Source organism: Anolis sagrei, chromosome 1 (assembly GCF_037176765.1).
Source record: "Anolis sagrei isolate rAnoSag1 chromosome 1, rAnoSag1.mat, whole genome shotgun sequence".
Lineage (NCBI taxonomy): Eukaryota > Metazoa > Chordata > Lepidosauria > Squamata > Dactyloidae > Anolis > Anolis sagrei.
This window is the reverse complement of record NC_090021.1, coordinates 224,649,571-224,672,879: the sequence shown is the minus strand read 5'-3', so window position 1 is coordinate 224,672,879 and position 23,309 is coordinate 224,649,571.

The following is a 23,309-nucleotide window of genomic DNA, read 5'->3' as shown; positions in this document are numbered from 1 at the left end:
GTGAAACGTCAGGAAAAATGCCTCTAGAACATGGCCATATAGCCCGAAAAAACCCACAAGAACCTAGTGATTCCAGCCATGAAAGCCTTCGACAATACAAGAAGATAAACTTTTACATTTCTTACGACTGCCGCCAGAATTGTTTTCGCAAGACAATGGAAACAAGAATTAAATTCACCCATAGAAGGGTGGTTAGATAAAATTAGGGAAATAAAGGACATCGATGAATTGACTTTTTTGTTGAAGAAAAATACTGGTAATACTTTAAAAAGAACAAATTGGGACCCTCTCCACAGCTATCTGGAAAATTTGAAAAAAAATAGAAGACAAGATAGACTCAACATTTTTTTTTGATAACAGAAAGATATTAACCAAGAAGATGGAATGGAAGTCATTTTTTTTTACTTTTTTCCCCTTTTTGATTTTTATGTATATATATATATTCCCTCTCTTATATATATTTCTATCTTTTTCCTCTCTTTCTATACTGTTATTGCTCTCACTCTTTCGTTGTATTGTGATAAAATTTAATACAACTTCTTTTAAAAAAGAAAAGAAAACACTGTATTTTCTGTTGGTCATGGGTGTTCTGTGTGGGAAGTCTGACCCAATTCTATCATTAGTGGAGATCAGAATGCTCTTTAATTGTAGGTGAACTATAAATCCCAGCAACTACAACACCCAAATGCCAAGGTCCACTTTCCTCAAACTCCACCAGTATTTATATTAGGGCATATTGAGTATTTGTGCCAAGCTAGGTCCAGATCCACCATTGTTTGAGTCACAGTACTCTCTTGATGTAGGTGAGCTTCAACTCCAAAACTTGGGTGTATCGGGTATTCGTGCCAAATTTGGTCCAGTGAATGAAAATACATCCTGCATATCTGATATTTATATTATGATTCATAACAGTAGCAAAATTACAGTTATGAAGTAGCAACGAAAATAATTTTATGGTTGGGGTCACCACAACATGAGGAACTATATTAAGGGGTCGTGGCATTAGGAAGATTGAGAGCCACAGTTATAGTCAGTTTAGAAAGAATCTTTCTCCGTGATTCAAAAGTTCATTTTCCTTGTTCTTATTGTTAAAGCTTCATTCAATTTCTCCTCTTAATTCTTTTGTTTCTGAAATCATCTTCAGTTATTGACAAAAACTCTGATCTTCAGATACAATGCAGGGAATAAAACCAACTTTTGTACATGGAATTCATCAACTTTGCAAAGGCCTTTGACACTGTGAATCATAATGCTCTCTTGCACATCCTCTTGAAAATTGAATGCCCTGATAAATTTGTGAACATCCGGTGGCTCCTCTTTGATGACAGGATGGCAAGAGTCTTAGACACAGCAGTAGCTCCCAAAGAGTCCCATTTAAAGTGGGATCCAATGTCAAACAAGGATGTGTTTTGTTGTCAGAGTTGGAAAGTCTTCTGCTTGAAAGGAGTCTATAGGGTTGTGAATTGATTCTGCTTTTATATCTAAAGTTAATACAGCTTTTAATAGGACACCGAAGTCATATTACCATCCTTTGACTCTACTCCAAAGAAGGAGCTAAGAGAAGTTCTGACACATACTGGGTGCTATGAGACCTCAACATCACTAACAAATGTACTAAGCATTTTAGAGTATTTGATCTCTTATCTGTATCTTTTCAGCCAACTTTGATGAACAAGGTATTGTTGTCCACCATGATAAGATGGATAAAGGCTTCAATAAACAAGGTATCATCAACACTTAGAGGAGATGGATAAAGGTGTGTATTGCAACATGCTATACAAGGATCGGAGTGCTGCTGCTGGGAGCAGTCATTTTCATAATTTGCAGTGTGAGAAATTTTCCAGCATTAGTCACAAATACTCCTATGCTTTTGCTGTTCTCTGCCTTCTTTCATTACAACTTTTTTCTCCTAATTTCCTTCAGTTGTACAGTATATATTCCAAAGTACGGGTGAGGAATGTGCTGTGTGTCTTCTTTTAATACTGTGTCTGTCTTCAACTTCAGAGAATAAGTTGTCAGTCAAGAAATAACTGATTCTCAAGAAATACAGTGAATTCGTATATACCACATTTATCTGCTTAGCTACTCGGTACATAGAGAATTAGCACTGAACTTGCCTCAACGAAACCAAGGAAGATCACAATGCTTCTTCTTCATGATTTTTTTTAAACTTTAAAGCAAATGTGAAAAGAGCTGAGATTTTTTTCAAAAAACCCACCCCAATTAAATATGTATATCATCATCATTATATGTCTTTCTTGTCTTTTCTGTATTTCACAACTTGTTAGCAGCAGTGCCTTCAGATCATTAAACATTCACACTTTGTAAAACAGCTTAAACCCTGCACACATTGTGGTTTCCTAATCTGAAGTTCTTGGTTACACCTTATGGTTAACACTTATCTTTACTGGTTGTTTGAGGGCTGATTTGTACAACCACCTGGGGCTTATTTGAAAAGCACAGCTTTGTTTTAATTTTACTTTAAGAGGGAGAACAAAGAGTGCAGAAAGGGAAAAGAACATTACTCTAACTAGAATGCAGAAAGCAAGCATCCACAACAGCCTTCCAGGCAAGCATAAACTAAGGACACAAAGCTAATTTTAATTTTAGGTTTAGTGGGCTTGATTTCTCTGCCTTCCTCTGTACTATCTGCAAGGTAGACACAATTTGTACTGGGGAATTCTCCCATTAATGAGCAATTGTGAATGTTTTCAGGGAGGGAATGTTTACATTTGAAAAATACTTGTCGAAAATATATGAATGTTTTGTAATATGAACAAAACATTTCTTAAACACCCTGTAATCAATGGATGATTAACTTCAAGCAATGTAAAATACATAAATTTACACATTTACGGGGGGGGGGGGGGGAAGCATACAAGAGGAAACTGTTTTTCTGTAAAACCAAAGGCAGAATTAATGGAATTAAGCATGAACCAAATATATATGTCTATGAATCCTCATCAGATGGGTTTTTAAATGCAATTTTATGCTGGTCTCTGCTTCTTTTATTCAGTTTTACAGCCACTGGCACATCCCTTCACACAACGTATAGCTGGCCACTCTCCCTTTCACCCCCTTTCCCATGTTTGTGGCATTCTGCATTGGCTACCACATTACATCATTATGTAGGTAAGTTTCCTGCAATTTTCTCTCTTATTAGCACTATTTTCATGCTTCCCCCATCTGATGGGAGGAAGTGACTGAGCGCCATGTGTCCCATAGCAAATCCTCCACCCTTCCCTTCCCTTCCCTTCCCTTCCCTTCCCTTCCCTTCCCTTCCCTTCCCTTCCCTTCCCATCACACAGCAAGGAAGATGGACATGGGGCTTGTGGGGTGACTTGAGTTACCCCTTGGCCTTCCTCTAATCCCTGAAATATTACAAGTGGGGCATAGTGTGATAAGGTCCTAGGAAATAGTGAACATGTTAAATCTTGTGCGCCAGCTGCGCCTGTACCTTGGGAAGTCTGACTTGGCCATGGTAATCCACACTCTGGTTACATCCCGTATAGACTACTGCAATGCTTTCTATGTGGGGTTGCCTTTGAAGACTGTCCGGAAGCTCCAAATGGTCCAACATATGGCAGGTTACTAACAGAAGCGGTGGTCAGGGAGCATACAACTCCTCTGTTGCGACAGCTCCACTGGCTGCCAGTTTGCTACCGGGCACAATTCAGTGCTGGCTTTATCCTATGAAGACCTAAACGGTTCTGGCCCAACTTACCTGTCCAAACGCATCTCCTCCTATGAACCAGCTAGGACATTAAGATTGTCTGGGGAGGCCCTGCTCTCGATCCTGCCTGTATCACAAGTGCGGTTGGCGAGGACGAGAGACAGGACCTTCGCAGTGGTGGCCCCTCGGTTGTGGAATGCCCTTCCTACAGATATTAGTTCGACCTCCTCCCTGTTAGAATTTTGGAGGAAAGTGAAGACCTGGTTGTTCAAACAGGCATTTGAAAAGGCAGTGTAATGAATATAGGATTATGGAACATTTGGATGATGATACTGGATCTTGATATTAACTATGAGACACTAATGAGATGTTTTATTGATTTATAATGATTGTTTATTATGCTACTGTTTTAATTGTTTTTAACTGTTTTATGATGCTTTGAGCATTGAATTTTGCAAGTGTTAACCGCTTTGAGTCACCCGGGGGCTGAGAAAAGCAGTATATAAATCTAGTAAGTAAGTAAATAAATAAATAAATAAATAAATAAATAGCTATTACAGATGTAATATATATGTATAATGTAGTATGTACAAAGAAGCTAAGGAGGACATAATTATTGGAAACCCTGCATGGTTAAATTGTGTATGATGTGAGAATTCAATTTAGATTTTATCAACATTTGAAAAAGAATAAAACAGGAAAATTTGCGTAGTAAGACTTTCATCGGTTTATGGATTTTTGTTTGTTTTTGAAATGGGAAAAATTGACAGATTTAAAACATGCATTTTTAAACACTGTCTATGGTGAGGCAGGCTTATCTGCCCTTTATTTTTCTCCCATTTTTCTGGCCATGTACACAGTCAGTAAGGTATTCTGGTGGCAATTCCTCCTTATCTTGGCAATAGGCATATAGGCCAATTGCAGGACTGACTATAGTATAATCCTACTCTTCCCAGCGCAAGTATTTTTGAATTATTTACTCTAAAAACACTGCTGCAACCTGTCATTAAAAATCTATGTCTCTAATCATCCTTCACCATCCTCCCAGTGCCAAAGAAATGTCCAACATCAAATCATGGGGAAGAAAAGGTGCAAAAAGGCTTTGTAAAAAGGAACTGCTATGTCAGTGGCTTTATTAATTGAAGTATACTGGTATATGCATCTGAATAATCAACAGAAAACCTTTATTCTGTACCCAACAGAAGAGTTTTTTTTATTTTTGCTTTTCTATACCAAACCTTGAATTACACCATGATTTCAGTACTGTGGTTTAAGACGAAGGGATTTATTTCTGCTTGCTTAAATAGTTTTGAGTTCTAAATGCTTAATTCACCACTTTAAAGGGGGGAAAAGAGCTTCCAGATGTTGAAGACCATATACTTTTGTCAGAATAAACAGTTTCTTGCCCAAATATATACTATTGATTATCTTACCCTGCACCATATTAGTAACAAAGACAGAGTAATGGGAAAATGAGTCAGGATTTACTTCCAGTTTAAAGGAAAACAGAATGAGTTTAGAACAAGGGTCCTCAAACTTTGTAAACAGAGGGCCAGGTCACAAACCCTCAAAGTGTTGGAGGGCCAGATTATAATTTGAAGGAAAAAAAAACATGAATGAATTCCTATGCACACTGCACACATCTTATTTGTAGTGCAAAACACTTTAAAACAATACAATAATTAAAATGAAGAAAAATATTAACAGATATAAACTTATTAGTATTTCAATGGGAATTGTGGGCCTGCTTTTGGCTGATGAAATAGGATTATTGTTGCTGTGTGCTTTCAAGTCATTTCAGACTTAGGTTGACCCTGAGTGAGGGCCGGGTAAATGACCTTGGAGGGCCATATCCAGCCCCTGGGCCTTAGTTTGAGGACCCCTGGTTTAGAACTATATAGAGTGCTGCCCACTTGATCCTTTGGTATGCCCCTCTCCAATTCAAAACTGAGCTGCAAAACTCTGCTTTATGCAGCATCCACATTTCATGTATCTCTATGAGTCTGTCATGTGTCTGCATGCAAGTACAGGAAAGGTCATTATTTGTCATTTGAGATAGCACACAAAAAAGCACTATCTTATGCAATATCTATGCCATCACCGCTCAAGCAGGGAGCTTTGCAATGGTTGAATAGAAGCTCTCTGAAGCTTTAGGTGCTCTTACTGCCTATTACAGGGAAAACCATCTGATTCCTAATCCATCTAAAATCCAGAAGTGTGCTTCTTTTCATCCTAAGAACAGACAAGCATCTCAAGCTCTGAGGATTACCTGGGAAGAATTCCCACTGGAGTCTTGCAGCACACCAAAATACCCGGGAGTCTCTCTGGACCATGTTCTGACTTATAAGAAGCACTACTTGAATAGCAAGCAAAATTGGATGCTAGAAATAATATTGTACAAAAGCTGATTGGCACAACCTGGGGATCACAACCAGATACAGTAAAGACATTAGCCCTTGCCCTTTACTACTCAGCGTGGACTGCATTGCACCACATTAAAACAGTGGATGTGGCTCTTAATGAGACATGTCACATTATCACAGGATATCGACGCCCAACACCACTAATGAAATTACATTGTTTAGCTGGTATAGCACTACCTGACATCTGTCAATAAGTAGCAGCCAAAAATTAAAGGAACAAGGTGGTGACATCTCTGACCCATCTCTGTTCAGATATCAGCCAGCATGCCAATGGCTTAAATCAAGAAACAGCTTTCAAAGATTGAGAGAGATACTTGCAGGAAAACCTCCCCAAGTGAGAATCCAAAAGTAGCAGGTTAAACCCAGCACCTAAATCAGTGGCTGAGAAACTCCTTCCTGGGCACACAGAAGATTGGGAGACCTGGAAGGCGCTGAACAGGCTGCACTCTGACACCATGGGATGCAGAGCTAACCTTAAAAAATGGGGCTACAAAGTGGAGACCACAACATGAGAGTGTAGAGAAGAGCAAACCATAGACCATCTACTACAATGCAACCTGAGCCCTCCCACGGGCACAATGGAGGACCTTATCATAACCACATCAGAGGCACACCAAGTGGCCAGCTTCTGGTCAAAGGACATTTAGCAGAATGCCAAGTTTTTATACTTGTTTGTGTTTGTAAATACACATTAACTGACTCATCTCATGTCCGACAAAGTAAATAAATATGCTATATACTTTTGGAGAGCTACTATTTCCAAAGTTCCTTAGTCTCTGCTTGTGTTTACTACATACAGGAGGAGTGATTTCTTGTGCAAGCTTCTGGAGAAGATGTTTTTTATACCTCATCTTATCCTTTTATCCTTAAAAATCATTCCTTGGACTGGTTTTCAAACCCCCAAGGTGACACTTATGAAGGACAACTAGATGTGTTCATCATTGCATTCAGTGTGGCAATGCTGGAAGATCCTCCTTATTAATTCTTAAAAGAAGAGAGAGTTTGTATTGCATATTACTGATTTTAACATCTCAGTCAAAACAAAATAATACTTCTACCTGAACAATTTCCACATTCTTAGTTTCCATCAAACCAAAGTTTCCTCTCAATTACTGCCCCACTCTTTCCCTAAACCATATAATTTCTCTGTTTTCAGCTGGCCCTTTCTGATCCGATCTTTTTGAGATTTAATCCATTCCTATCTTCTATTGCCTCTATCTCTATAACTTCTTGCCCCTGATAGTTTAACAGACAACATTCTAGTTTTACAATCTTTATCCAATCGCACTTTATAGTGTTGTGACTGGCTTGCTTGCTTCACTCTTCAAATTTTGTTAAGTGTGAGATAGGAGAATAGAAGACAGTTGATCTTCTGTCTTCCTGAAGATTTTCATAGTACTGACTGTAGCATCTTCTTAAATTAAGCTGTAGAATTGGTATTGAAGGAACAATATTATGATGATCTGCTCCTGACTGCATGATCAGTTTCAATAAGAAACAAGAACATTGCTGGCCTTTTACCTATGGTGTGCTGTAGGAATCAGTATTATATTCATGCTTTTCTTCTAATTTGGGTAGCAAAATGAAATTATCAGAATGTTAGAATGAGGAGATAAGGAGATACAGCTCCATTCCTCCTCACCATCTCAGTCAAGGGCCAAAAAGTATAGAACTAATTTCAAGAGTCCTTTCTCATGCTGGCTATTTATGTATCCAATTAATTCTACTAAATAGCATTGTACTTGTTTGGAAAGATCTTGATAATACTCCTTGAACCATTTTGGAGATAACTTAAAAAAATAAAATCCAGGAAATACAGAACAGCAGTAGTTTGCATTTCAAATAAAACTTGTTCTGTTTTCATTGCCCAGTTTTCAGGTGCCCCCTCAAATTTTGGGATGGGGGGCAAAATGCTGTTTTTGATCCGGCAGCTAAAAGATCAATTTTCACTCTGGAAAGATCCAGCCCACTTGTGGCAATGGGAGAACTTCCCAGGCTCTCCTTTCCGTCATATTTAGGGCTATCAGGACAAAATGGCAAGACTTGGAGGACACATTTACCACTGCAAGCCCACCAGGTTTCAGAACACTTGGCTCATCCACTCTTGTTTAGAAAATTCTTAAAGTTTCTAGAAATAAAACCTTATTAAAACCCCCAAAAAGGTATTTGTTTGAAATTCAATAGAACCTCTCCCTCTGGTTTCTGCTCCCCTGAAAGCCTGGCCACTTGACCTAGCAGCGTGTGTGTTTGTGTGTGTGTTATTTATATATGTGTCGTGTGTGTATAGTGAGGGAGAGAGGGAGAGAGAGGTATATGCTGAACCCATTTCTCAGCCATTAGTGAGAGAACTTTACACAGAGAGTGATGGGAACAGAGAGAGAGAGAAAATGAAAAGGAGGAGAAACAGGAGGAACCAAGGAGACCTGGATTTTTTACACTGAAGATATGGGCTAGTCAGTTTCTAGATTATTTCATGGTTAATTGTGATATAAGCTTGAAGTCATAGATTACTTGCCTTTATGTGGAGTTTCCATAATTTGTCTTCTTATGTCTTCATCACAACAGAGGTCCTATAGGTCATGGATTTTGCCTCCTATACTACCATCGGAATCCTTTCGGTCACAGATTTCATTAATATTTTACATATGCATTACATATGGACGATGAGATTGGACATTGTTAGGAGATGTAATTGATGTATGTTTTTAATACTATTGTTATGGTTTTATATTATGAGTTCATGTTTTTAATTGTTTTATGGTGTATTGGGCATCAAATTGTTGCCTCTGTAAACTGCTTTGAGTCACCTGAGGGCTGAGAAGGGCGGTATACAATAACAGTAAATAAATAAATAATAAATAAATTTTAGAGAGCAAAGAACTACTACACAAACTTTTAGAACAAAGACATGCTGACTAAAAACGTCACCAAACGGGTTGGTGCAAGTGTTGTAGAAGCCCTACGCTGCTTATCACACAACACACAGTAACTTCTGGCAGACCTCCATAGAACAACTGTGGTGCAAGCATCCAATGACGCTGCATCCAGAACATGGGAGGCTTCTGTGTGATGGGGAAGCATTGCTGTGGATGAGGCGGGGCACAGGGCACTGAGATTGCTCCGCTGCCCTGTTGATTCACCATGGAGGCTGCTGAATCACAACGCTGGCGCTCATCAATATGATGAGGTCTTTAACTTCTCATTAATATACATCTCTGTACTTATAAGATGGGATCAGTGATGTCTTGGACTGCTATTTCTAATATTGGGTGTCATAGAATGTGGACAAAGTGTATGCAGTAATACATGTGATTGTTTGGTCTCTTGAAACTTACTGTGTATGAGTGAGTAAAGCTTAACAAATGAATATGGTCTAAGTGAGTCTAGTGCTTTATGTGGTTCCTGCTTTTTTAAAAGGAGGTAATGCTGTGGCTCGTCTAGGGCAGTGAGCTTTCAACTTAAGGCCTAATAAGATGCTCTTCATTTGAAGAATATTTTTTTAATTTGTTTCTGCTGCAAATGGTTAATAAAACTTGATAACTCATTAAATCATTTGTAATGTTTTATACAATTGTAACATATTGCCAATGTGAAATATATTGCTTTGAAAAAAGGGCCCATCATTTTGAAACAATATATATCTGCTGATCCTAGCTCTTGAGGGATGGTTACTATATGATTAGGTCATCTTATCTAGCTCTTTCTAATTGTGCAGCCATACCCCTGTGGCTCAAGACTGGACAGGAGAATTTCACAACCGCATGTCTAGATAAAGGCTTTAAGGCCCATCATGAGTCATTTGCTTGACAAAACATTGCATAACCATGGATATTCTAAAATGTTCTGGAATATGGGGGGGGGGGGTTAAAAATACTTTGAAATGTAGAGAAAAATACTTTGAAATGAAAAAGAAAAAAAGAAAACCGAAACACGAATATGAACTGATGCATGCTGGTTTGCATAATTTCCTAAAATGCTCCATTTCAGTCTGGGTCTGGAAACACAAGTAAGGATGCTGTATTTAAAAAGAAGGATTTTCACTTTGCTGTTTTAGATATAACATTACCAGACCCATATCTAATCTTCAACTTGCCCTGCTGTGCGATTTTATCTGATGCTGGAGGGAAATTAGCACATAAAAGCATCTTTCTTATATGCATATTAAGTCAGGTAGAGAACCTTAAGGTACTTTACTTACTGAGAGCAGGAAAGCTACCTAGGGAAGATTTTTTTTAAATAAAAAAGCACCAGACAACAATTTCCCAGCTTTAAAAAGAACACCTGATTATTCAAGCAGGGTTTGAATTGTCTTCCTTGTACATCTGATGTGTTATTTTAGGATTTGTTATGTAGATTGCACTCTGAAATCTCCCTTCTGCCTAATCTCTTGCCATCTCTTTTGTTCCCATCAAGGAGATAAAAGAAGGAAAATTCACACAGCCTTTCCTGACACATTTCTGTAAATTTTGTGCACAGAGATTCTTAACAGCTGGAGGAAAATATGTGGGTGTAATTGGACATGTGAGAAAAATAAAGGGAAAATGGGACCTCAGTGATTTGAAATTCCAAGTGTCGAGGAGTTCTTGACGAGTGGAAGTATTTCAGTCAATTTAATCAGGACCTTTATCTGAAAATTTTTGTGCTGAATTAATAAATTTTCTTGTTTTATTTTCTAACAGAAAGACAATAGAATAAACAGAAACTCAAGACAAGGTACATCCAAACAATACCTGCTATTATTGAATCATTTTGTTTTGGGGAAACAAATCAAGTATATTATAAATCCACATTGCCTTCTCAGTAATTTGCAGAAGGCCTGTGGAAATACAATTTCATTTGGTCCAGTTCATTTTTAATGCTAATAGATCTTTATTTGATTTAATGTCAGATGTACAAATTACAAGTCCTGACAATTTGATAGATGGGAGCAGTTGGATACCACAATACCACCAGTGGGCTGCAAAAATTCCTGAAGGGGAAAATGGTTGGGGAATGCATACCAGTCATGGCCAAGATGGGACCAACACTAAATATAAAGCCATTCATTTATAAACACTTATCAACTGGCATCCTGTAACATATTAAAGGCATACTTAGGTGTAAATTATCCTCATACCCCTGTGTGTGTGTGTGTGTACATGTTTTCTTCTTCCCCACACAGAGAAAAATGTCTCCACCTCAGTTGTAGCCCTCCTTCACCATTCCATTCCTGGGAATTACAGAAACATCTGGTTGTGTCCCCATAGCTAGATGTAAAATAATTACCTCACCTGCTGAGCTCTCTAAAGGTTCCCTTCCTACCAGGCATGGAGTGAGCATTGAGGGAATAATATCAAAAGCTCTGTAGTGAACTTGTGAGATAATAAGTGGATCAGCATAGCAAAGTTCCACATGTAAAAATATTGTGCTATGCTGTGCTATGTAGGATTGTGGCCATGGTGTGCTCTCCCCAGGGAAGAAAGTATGGTCCCAACATTTGCCAAGCAAAATACCATATTTATTTACATCTAATCCTCACCTTTTTTGGGCTAAATTACAGCACCAAAAGTGAGATGAATATTAGATTAAATGGTCCATTACACTCTCAAATACAAACCCACTTGCGTGAAAAGGCCTGGCAGAAACCTAAAGGCTGGACAGGCAGGTGGGATGAGGTGCAAAGATGCTGTTCCCACTGTTGTCAGTAGGCTTATGGCTCTGTGGTGCCCAGAGAAGGAAGAGGAGAAGGTTGCTGCTGACCCAGTCATTCATGCCACTTACCCTCAGATAATGCCTCTCGGGCAACACATGGGATCTCTGCTCCTCTCTCCCCCTCCCCCAGGCTCAGTCTCATGTGGTTCTCAACTGGCCACATTTACAAGGCCTTTGAAACCTCCCCCTCAGTCTGAAATCCTCATGTATGAGGGCAGTTGGAAATCATGCAAGGCTAGCAAATTCACCAGCCTCAGCCTGATGTGGGTTTCCAAATAGCCTCATTCATAATGCCTGCCTCCCTGGCATTCTATGCTTACACTGCTGGGCACATTACCCTGAAGGGCAAATCCTTATTTATTTATTTTTTGTAATGTACACCTTCAAAATCGAGGTGCATATTACTTTTGATGATTCATTATACTCAAGTAAACATGGCATTTCTTCTTGTTAATGGGATTTGGATTAAAGTTTCAGATTTGTTTTGTCTTATCAAGCTCTCGTTTTTATTTTGAATTATTCTGCTTTTGACTAAAACTGGATTTAGGGAATGTGTGGATCATGGGGATGTCTGGTGTGCTACCTTGCTTTCAGATTAATCATTTCTAGCTTATGAGAATTGTAGGCAACACCACATTATGTGGCTTTTTGGATGACTTCCTTATGATGCAAAATAAGCATGCAGCATGGATAAAAGCAAGTGGTTTGCATTCATTTTAAGTCCTACACAGAAACCAAACAATTCGAATTAAGCATTCTGAGCAATTTATTATGCATGAACCCATTTTTAGTCCTACAGACTTAGCATGTATGATATCGTTAATATTTCAAGTGAGGTCTGCAAATAAAGGAAACAAATGTTTTACACCTAATAAGACAAGCACTCAGAAGAAGGAGAGTCATGCCACCTGAAACACTCTTTAAAAGGTAAGTTTGTTTCTGTGGAGTCAGAAGCACACCCTCAAACAATATGAAATTAATAAATTGAAAGATAGGGGCTGGGAAGATTAAAAATTGTAAAAAGAAAAGAAAAAAACCCATATAGGTCATAATCATCTTTGTCATTCTGGGTAAATTGTACTGAAGCTATGGCTTTTGAGGACTGCATACAAACTGTATACAAACTAATCAGATCACACTTGTGGCTCCACACTTGCAGCTCCTTCTTCCCATATAAAATAAAATAAAATAACGCACCTTGACTCTTCATATGGCAGACTGATGACTCCTCCCAATAGGGTGGGTGCATGAATTCCATTTCTCCGCTCATCCAGCTTCTCCCTTCCCACGGCCTCTTCTCGTCAAGCTTTGTCCCTGCTATCTCCTCTCACCCAACTTCTCCACACAATCTCCTCTCATCCAACTTTCCTTCCCATGAACTTTTCTTATCTACCCCACCCCCCCCCCCAAAAAAACAAAACAAAACAAAACAAAAACAAACCTAATGCCTGCATACTTTTTGCATATGAGTCCCTATGGGTCAAATGAAACAGAGAGTGTGTCATGTGAATATACCTGCTGGAACTCATATGCAAAGAATGTCAGATACTTTTTTTTTTTACTTTTGTGATAAGGTCCTGAATGAGATCAATTAAATATTTATTGGTGTGAATTTGCCTTTGTCTGACAAAGTAGAAAGAAGATAGTTTTGCAGCATGATAGAAGCAGAGGTGCAAAACTACACATCTCTACATATTTTCTTCTTTCTTGTGTGTGATAGAATCCCTGATATTTGCCATTGAGGCTGGAAACTGGGGTGAAGACAAATTCTTTGAGGATTAATCTGATAGTAGTAGATGTAACCAGCCAAACTAAGAAATCTCCTCTCCCCATTAACAAGTAGCACAAGCATTGCCTATGACCCCTATGCTTTAGCTATGTTTTCATAAATTGTCTGCCTTCAATAAGACTACATACATGCAGAATACAACCACACCAACCATCAGTGATATTCCTTACTGTAGGAATATATTTGAATTTCCACCATGAGATAAAGAGACCAGAACAAATGGATCTAAAAAGCCATTTCCTGACTCATTTATTTGAAAGGATAACCTGTGAAGGAAAATAAAAACACAGTTAAGGGGTTTTGATCTATAAAACTTAACACATGGTGTATTAGAACTGTCCCTGGGCCAGGTGTCGCTTTCTCCGATCACCTCTAAGGGCATACGCGCACCAAAGATCCCAAAGGCAATCCAAAATTCTCTGGCTGCATTTCTTGGCTGATCATAACTAGAAAGTCATTCTGAGGGCTCTCTCTCCCAGACATTAGAGTTTTCTAAGAGTGAGAACCCCCATTCCAGCCTCAAAGGTAGCCCCTTTCGAGGCCCTGACCTTGAAAACTTATAGGAACTGTTATGGAAGTCCACCCTTCATCTGCTTAAAGGGGTAGAGGGGAGTTGCCGTTACCTTCCTGCCGGAGCGGTATCCATTAATCTACTCACATTTGCCTGAATTAAATGTAGCTTTAAATCTAAAGAAATTGTAGATATCGAACCTACGTTTGTTATCCACTAATTGATAAGCACAGGACAATCTTATCTTTGTATTCCACTCAGTTCAAACTTTGTTAACATCAAATATCCCAAATATTAGACAGAAATGGCTTTGATACCACATAAAGTTATCACCACTTGCAATCTGGTTAGTTAAATCTATCTCCTTTTTTATTATACACCCAATGATGTAGCTCCAGAAAGCTGACATTTGGTGAGATGTGTATTCTGACATATTGCCCCATTTTTTTCAGATTCATATGAAGGGCGTTTGCAAAGATTGTCCATTCCCAATTTTGATAAATGTAATTCTTTCAGTCCGGTATTATACTCTTCTATGCAGTATTTTCACTAATTGAGTCCATTTGTTATGAGACAGGATCAAAGATTCAGGGCCAAGCGCTGAGGCTACTTTTCATAATGCTAGTGTTGGAAAGCAATCACAAGAGATTTCTTCAAGAACCCAAGAGCTTCCCTAAGTGAACAGCATAACTCACCCACAAACACAGAAGGCTATAACACCTAGAAATAATTTATGTGGCTGTCAGGCCTGAGGAACTGAAGACTTCTCCTGGGAAGCAGTTTTAAGAAGGAATGTTGGAAACCACAGGTTTGATAAATAGACCCACAATTAAGCATTCTCGAAGAAGCAGGAACAGGAAAACTACTGTGTCAGGAAATAGAGTATTTTAAAAGAGTCCCACAGCGCAGGGTGCCAAAGTGTAAGGAAAGCTGTTCTAAAATACATCATTTTGCAGAAGGTACACAGAAAGGAAGCAGTCTTGAATACAGCATAAATCTACCTAGATGTCAGTGGGGCATTGACAGAGCTGCACAAATTATTCTCCTATTTTGATATTTGGCTGGTTGGTTTGCTTGCTTGTTTTTATTAAAGGCATAGCTCATCTGTATCCCAGTATGGCAGTTAGGATGGTAAAAAATTAGAAGGTTACCTGTCCCACCTGCCCACCCCTAAAACTCCAGTTTCTACAAATCTTCAGGTTTGCTATATCCTATTTGGTTAATTTTTATTTAGTGACAAGGGCACTTCCACCATATTAGAAATGATGAGTAACTAACTGAGCAATTGTGAGCACCTTCGACTAGGATTTTTTAGTGATCTTGAATCACACGGATGTATCATAAAGATAAGATGTAAGAAAGGAATGAAAGAATTAAAAGTTATGAGGGAGGGAGTGGGGGGTGTCTATGCCCACTTCCTCTTTTAAAAAAATGCTCCTTCCACAAGGTAGCATACAGTAACAGATTATTGGGGTAAACATCATGAATATGACAACAATAGCTAAAAAAAATTAAACTTAGAAATCTTTTTTTAAAAAAACCTTCCCTTTGCAAAGATGAAAAGCACAGCACAAATACATTGATCTACAAAGTGCATGAAACCATATAATTTTTCAAGTAATATTTCTGAAGGCATGCTTTTGAACAGGAGCGGCATTAAACCAAGCCAAGCACATCTTCTTTATCCAAATGCATTTTGAAAGAGAAAGGGATTTATAGAAGGCCTTTAAAATGGGTGGGAAGTGGGGATGAAGCCAAATGAATTTCTTGATGGCATGATTTCTAAAGATGTGGGACCACAGCTATAATGGGCTTTTCTTGTTTATCTGCCAAGCAGATTGAGTTTACCGGCAGAACTGTGAATATTATCTGTATGGCTGAATTTAAGACATGGACAGGTTTATATGAATGTAAGCAATCCTCTAAGCAGGAGCAAATTAAAGAGAAATAGAGGCATTGTAAATAAATATTAACATTAAATGAAGAAGTGCATTGTGGAATATGTTTATGAAAATTATGAGCAGTTTCAACCCAGCTGTAAACTGAAGCAATTTTATTGTGCAGTGGAGTGTAGTCAGGAACTATTTTCACCTGTTGTTATATTATGTTGCAATTGGAACATTGCCAATATTTGTAGTCCATTAAGAAAGTGATCTATTGAGAAAGGCCTGGGATTTACTAGCAAATTATTCATTAAGCTATTAATTCACTTGCCTTTTTCTAGTGCCTTTTTCCTAGTTCACTAGATTATCCCCAATTAATGCTAAAGTTAAAAATTAGGACTGAGATGCTGCAATCAAAGACCAGACTTCTGTCATATTCCTCATTGTACCCTTGTTTGCTAGTGGGAGGGAGTTGGAAACATCAGCCTGCTGAGCCCGGATGCCCACAGAAAGAGTCCCCATCATTCAATAAAATTGTTGGCATAAAGATAAGTTCAGGGCACTTATAGTCATGACAATCACAAATTGGATCCTTCAGATTCCCTGGAGCTAAGAGCTCAAGACTCCCACAAAAGTGAGAGAAAAAACACGTGAATAATAAACACTATTTGTTTTTTCTGAGAGTTCATCTCTCTGGAATTTTTAGATCTTCAAACACATCGCTAAAGTCACCTAGGCCCTTCCACACAGCCATATAACCCAGAATATCAAGGCAGAAAAATCCCAGAATATCTGCTTTGAACTTGGTTATCTGAGTCCACATTGCCATATAATCCAGTTCAAGGCAGAAAATGTGGTATTTTATTCAGCTGTGTGGAAAGGGCTCTAGAGAGAACATAGTAACCATGTTTGCGAACAATCAAATCTGCAAAAGTCAAACCTATAAACTGGAGGGTTGACTGAATTACTAGATCCAGGACAGCTATGAATCAATATCTTTGGGTTATATCCAGCAATAATGACAATATAGATTGCCATTAATTGCAACTAGAATTTATTAGGAGGTTTGACTCTCCCTTGGCAACATTCAATAAAACCAGAATCTTCTGTTTCAGGAGAAGAAATGGGAATGGGAAGAAATGCATCTCATGAATGTTGTTAGGCAGGCTAATCTTTATGATTTCTTTGGAAAGATAGCAAGGAGGAGAAAAAGAGAATTTTATGGTGTCCAGTTCAGAGTAGAGGAGATGGGCTTGGGAAGAAGAAGAAAGTGATTTAAAAAAAACCAAAAAAAAAAACGTAAATCTTGGCCTGGAATGACTGTGGGTTAGGGATGGTACTCCATGATTTCTCCCTCCCAATGGATGACAAGAATAATCCATGTACTTTTTCTTCCCAATGCTGGATTTTACCTCATGAGATGACAAGAAGCTGTGCAATATTCTCCGGAAACTTTCATTGAGAAGTTTTCTATCTTTTCCAGATGATGTGTGCTACATACTGTTTTTCACAACTTTTCTTCTCTTCTTTCTTTTTGAAATCCGTTAACCGGGGAGCCCCCATAAAAGTCGTGGTGGGGAGGGGGAGATACGGGAAAAGGAGACCTCTAATTCGGCCTAGGGAACGTGGAACAACATTAGTAATTCCAAGTCGGTCTCCTGATATGACAAGTTGGTGTAACCAGGATGGCGGTCCCTCCGAATTGAAAGTGGTGCTGTTGAACGCCAGATCTGTCAATGGCAAAACAACCTTCATCCAGGATTTAATCCTGGATGAACGGGCAGATCTGGCGTGCATCACGGAGACCTGGTTGGACGAAGCGGGAGGTGTAAATTTGACCCAGCTTTGCCCGCCAGGTTTCTCTGTGCAGCACCAACCGAGATCCGGAGGACGGGGAGGCGGAGTTGCAGTGGTCTATAGAGATTCCATTCTTCTGACCAGGGCCCCCATCCCGCAGTCAACAAATTTTGAATGCGTCCACCTGAGGGTGGGTGACCGGGACAGATTAGGGATTCTGTTAGTGTACCGTCCACCTCGCTGCACTACAGTCTCCCTGCCTGAGCTAGCGGGGGTGGTCTCGGACCTGGCATTGGAGTCCCAACGGCTGCTTGTGCTGGGGGACTTCAATGTCCATGCCGAGACTACCTTATCGGGAGCGGCTCAGGACTTCATGTCTACCATGGCAACCTTGGGGCTGTCCCAACAGGTATCTGGCCCCACCCACAGTGCTGGACATACATTGGACTTGGTTTTCTGTCAGGTATGGGAGGAAGGTGGCGGTGTTGAGGAGTTATCCATCTCTCCGTTGCCATGGACTGACCACCACCTGGTCAGCTTTAGACTCACTGCACCTCCTAACCTCCGCAGAGGTGGAGGACCCATTAAGCTGGTCCGCCCCAGGAGGCTTATGGATCCGGATGGATTCCTGACGGCTCTTGGGGAATTTCCCGCCACCTCGGTTGGTGATCCTGTTGATGCCCTGGTCGCTCCCTGGAATGGGGAGATGACTAGGGCAATAGACACGATAGCTCCAGAACGTCCCCTCTCAAGTAGCCGAGCTAAACCAGCCACTTGGTTTACCGAGGAACTGGCAGCGTTGAAGCGAAAGAAGAGGGAACTAGAGAGCGTGTGGCGTTCGGATCCGAGCGAGCCAAATCGAACACGGTTTGTGTCCTTTTTAAGGGCATATGCCGCGGCAATAAAAGCCGCAAAGAAGACTTTCTTTGCGGCCACTATTGCGTCTGCAAAGAACCGTCCGGCTGAACTGTTCCGAGTTGTCAGAGGCTTGTTAAAACCCACCACTCAGGATGGGTGCCCTGATGACTCGGCAGCTCGCTGTGAAGCTTTTGCTCAGTTCTTTGCAGACAAAGTCGCTTTGATCCGCTCTGGACTGGATACCATATTAACGGCAGTCTCTGAGGATGTAACACGAGCATCTGCTTGTCTGGTTTTGTTGGATTCATTTCAATTGGTTCAATCCGAGGATGTGGACAAGGTGCTTGGAGGAATGAGAGCTACCACATGCATCCTAGACCCCTGCCCATCCTGGCTTCTGAAGGAGGCCAGAGGGGGATTGGCCGAGTGGGTGAAGGTGGTGGTTAATGCCTCCCTTCGGGAGGGCAAAATTCCAGCCAGCTTAAAACAAGCTGTGATAAAACCGCTGTTGAAGAAACCATCACTGGACCCCACTCAATTCGTCAACTATCGGCCTGTCTCCAATCTCCCCTTTTTGGGCAAAGTCATGGAACGTGTGGTGGCCTCACAACTCCAGGCATTCTTGGTAGACACGGATTATCTGGAACCGGCACAGTCTGGCTTTAGGCCGGGGCATGGTACCGAGACAGCCTTGGTCGCCTTAGTGGATGATCTGCGTCGGGAGCTCGACAGGGGGAGTGTGTCCCTGTTGGTGCTGCTCGACCTCTCAGCGGCCTTCGATACCGTTGACCACGGTATCCTTCCGGGATGCCTCGCGGGTATGGGGCTTGGAGGTACTGTTTTGCAGTGGCTCTGCTCATTCCTCGAGGGTCGGTCTCAGAAGGTGTTACTGGGAGACTCCTGTTCTACCCCACAGCCTTTGTCTTGTGGGGTTCCTCAGGGTTCAATACTGTCTCCCATGTTGTTTATCATCTACATGAAGCCGCTGGGCGAGATCATCCAGAGTTTCGGAGTGCGATGTCATCTGTACGCAGATGATGTCCAACTCTGTCACTCCTTTCCACCCGCTACTAAGGAGGCTGTCGAGGTCCTGAACCGGTGCTTGGCTGCTGTGACGGTCTGGATGGGGGCGAACAAATTGAAATTGAATCCAGACAAGACAGAGGTACTCCTGGTTAGTCGCAAGGCCGAACAGGGTATAGGGTTACAGCCTGTGTTAGACGGGGTCGCACTCCCCCTGAAGACGCAGGTTTGCAGTTTGGGTGTGATCCTGGACTCATCGCTGAGCCTGGAACCCCAGGTTTCGGCGGTGACCAGGGGAGCATTCGCACAATTAAAACTTGTGCGCCAACTGCGACCGTACCTTGGGAAGTCTGACTTGGCCACGGTAGTCCACGCTCTGGTTACATCCCGTCTTGACTACTGCAATGCTCTCTACATGGGGTTGCCTTTGAAGATGGCTCGGAAGCTCCAATTAGTCCAACGGGTGGCAGCCATGTTACTAACAGGAGCGGGGCACAGGGAGCATACAACTCCTCTGCTGTACCAGCTCCATTGGCTGCCGATTTGCTACCGGGCCCAATTCAAAGTGCTGACGCTGGCCTTTAAAGCCCTAAACGGTTCTGGCCCAACTTATCTATCCGAACGTATCTCGGCCTATCAGCCCACCAGGACCCTAAGATCTTCTGGGGAGGCCTTGCTCTCTATCCCGCCTGCTTCACAGGTGCGGCTGGCGGGGACGAGAGACAGGGCCTTTTCTGTGGTGGCCCCTCGGCTTTGGAACGCCCTCCCCATAGAGGTAAGATCAGCCCCCTCGCTGATGGTGTTTCGAAAAAGACTGAAGACATGGATGTTCGAACAAGCATTCGGTTAACTCGGTGCAATGAATCTGATGATCAAGGACTGGTAATCACAGACGATGAAATTGGACTGCGTTTTTAGTTAAGAGATGCATTGGTTCGATATTGGTGGCCCAATATTGTATATTATGTATGTGTTTTTATGCTTTTTATATTGAATATTGTTGATTATTGTAGTGTTGTAAACCGCGTTGAGTCGCCAATGTAGGCTGAGAAAGAGCGGTATACAAGCGCAGTAATAAATAAATAAATAAATAAATAAATCCCAAAATTGTGTGGAAATGGTCAGCTGTGAAAAGACATTACAGATGTTAACCCTGTTGGGGGCTAAGTGGGAGGAAGTAAGTTTCTGGAAGGTTGACAGCTCTCATTTTGAATGCTGCAGCCTTAAGCTAGGATTTCTATGAAATATTGTGTGGATGTTTCAGCTGTCAAAGCAGCTGCAGGTGAGGAAGCTGAAAGGTCTCTTATTAGGATTGGGGGTTGGAGAAAGGAAAGTTGCTGGGGAAAAGAGAATCTAGACCATCACTTGCCAAACATCTGCAAATCTCATAACTTCTTTCCATAACTTGCTCCTACCGAATTCTTCACAGAAATCCTAGCTAGAGGTTTCAGCTCTCAAATAAGAGCTACCTGGTTTGTAGATACCCCCCCCCCATACCCCAGGTTACAGGAATTTCATATGGTTTTTTCATCCTGCATCAATTCTCAAATGGATCAGGAACTCAAATTTTGACCCATTTCAGGAAATTGGTGAATTTCCATCCCAACCCTGAGATAAAGGGGAAGGGGAAAGGGGGGGGGGGATTATGCATTTGGAAACATATATTTTACAGGAAATACATAATATCCTTTAAAAATTCATATTAATATTAATGCAAATACATGATTGTAGTTTTTCATGCAAATAAAAATGGTGTTTGAGGCAGGATTAGGTGCTACCTCACTGTAGAATTTCTGCCATTTGATGCCACTTTAACTGCCACGGTTCAATACTGTGGAATCCTGGAAGTTGTAATTTAGTGAGGAACCAGCTCTTTTTGGCAGAGAAGGCTATATTGTGAGTCACTCTGAGTTTCAATCAAGAAAGAAAGGTGAGATATAAATATAAAACAACAGACTTCTAAAATAGCAATTTCAGCAATTGCACAATGTTGAACCATGACAGTTTACAATGGTGTATCTGATGGGAAGATGCACCCTAAGTAACTTGGCTATACTAAAATAGATCTATTTTAAAATTCATTTTTTTTAAAGAATATTGGGATTTTTATTGTTCTTTTAAGAGTAAATATGGGGAGAGCATTCAAAAGTCTCCTTGAAGATGCACTTCTAGACTTAAGCCTTTACGTGGTTTTCTCTATTTGGGCTTGCTTATTTCATTTAAAATCAAAAGGAGTCAGTACTTCCAAGTATGTCTCTTTTCCTCCCCTATTTCTTGCTGCCCAGCATTACGATGCTGGAGGAATGCAATTTGTCTGTGGTAAATCTCAAAAGGAGAGAGAGGAAGCAAGTGGAAACTGCAGAGATGGACAAGTGGCTTTTAATCTTCCCAGCAGATACTTTCTTTTCAAAGCTATTGTGATGTCCTTGACCTGACTTTCAAAACAAGGATGGTTCTTAATAATCAAAGTTCCCAATTGAAAAAAAAATCATCTTCTTTCTCTTGTGCATTCATTCACACTATATGCAGCACAACACATGCATTGGGGTTAAAGTGAGAAGACATTTCCAAGTGAGCCCCTCTCATTATGTTGTTGCTTCAGAAATGTCACCATTTTGTTCTCCCAGCAGCTGAAAACATTTTGGAAAGTGTTCACAAAGTGTCCTCTCTGAGTTTCATGCTGTTGCATATACATGAAGGAACAATGTGGAATTTAAAAAGTGATCTCAGTCCTTCTCTCTCTATTGTTATTTCATAACTCTTCTAAAGGTATTTTCCCAGTCCTATAACTCAGTGAAGGAGTATGATTTATAGTGCAAGAGTTGATCTATTTAAAAGAACCTAGAGCAAAAAGATGTTGTTTCAAGAGCAGTTACCCTTTTCTATTACTTAAGGGCAGCAACATTCAGGTGAGAGCTATGTTCAAGCCATTTTGCTGACATGATATAAGTCGTTTCCCCAGTAATCACCTCTTAACAACAGGCAGGTGGTTTACTGGTGATATGGACTCATTTCATAATCCTAAAGTGCCAACCAACTGGCAACCAACCCCCATAATGTCTTGCACAGAAAGTTGCAAAAATCCCATATCTCCTCTATGTTACATAAATGCCCCTTTCTCTCTACATTGTGCAGGATGGTGAACAAGCATCTTTAAAGGATATTGGGATGTCTCTATGTTAATCAAATGTTTGAAGGTTCCCTCTAGTGAAATTTTTAACAACTTCATGAATATAATTTGTGGTAGCTCCAGCATAAAAATGAACCTCAGTGGAAACATTGAACTGCTGCTGTTAGTCTGATAAACACCTGATGAAGGAAAATCTGCCTTCTGGTCTTGTGCCATCACCTTCAGAAGGATGCATCAGAAGTGGTTGATATAAAGACAATGTTGAACAAAAACCTGTTGACTGGCAGGACTGAATGTACTGTTCAGATGGGTCAGCCAAAAATGCTCAGTGTATCCAAAGTGCAACTGTGTGTGACTAGTGATCTTCTTAAGTTTAGATGTACATAAATCAGCATGAGTGTGACTAAGGTTATATCTAAACAGCCCAAATAAAATAGACTAAACCTGTAACTGTTGTGAGAAGTCCACATGGTGTACAGCTAATTTGCATCAGAAGCACTGCTTCCAGCCTTTAATCTGGCACAGGGGGAA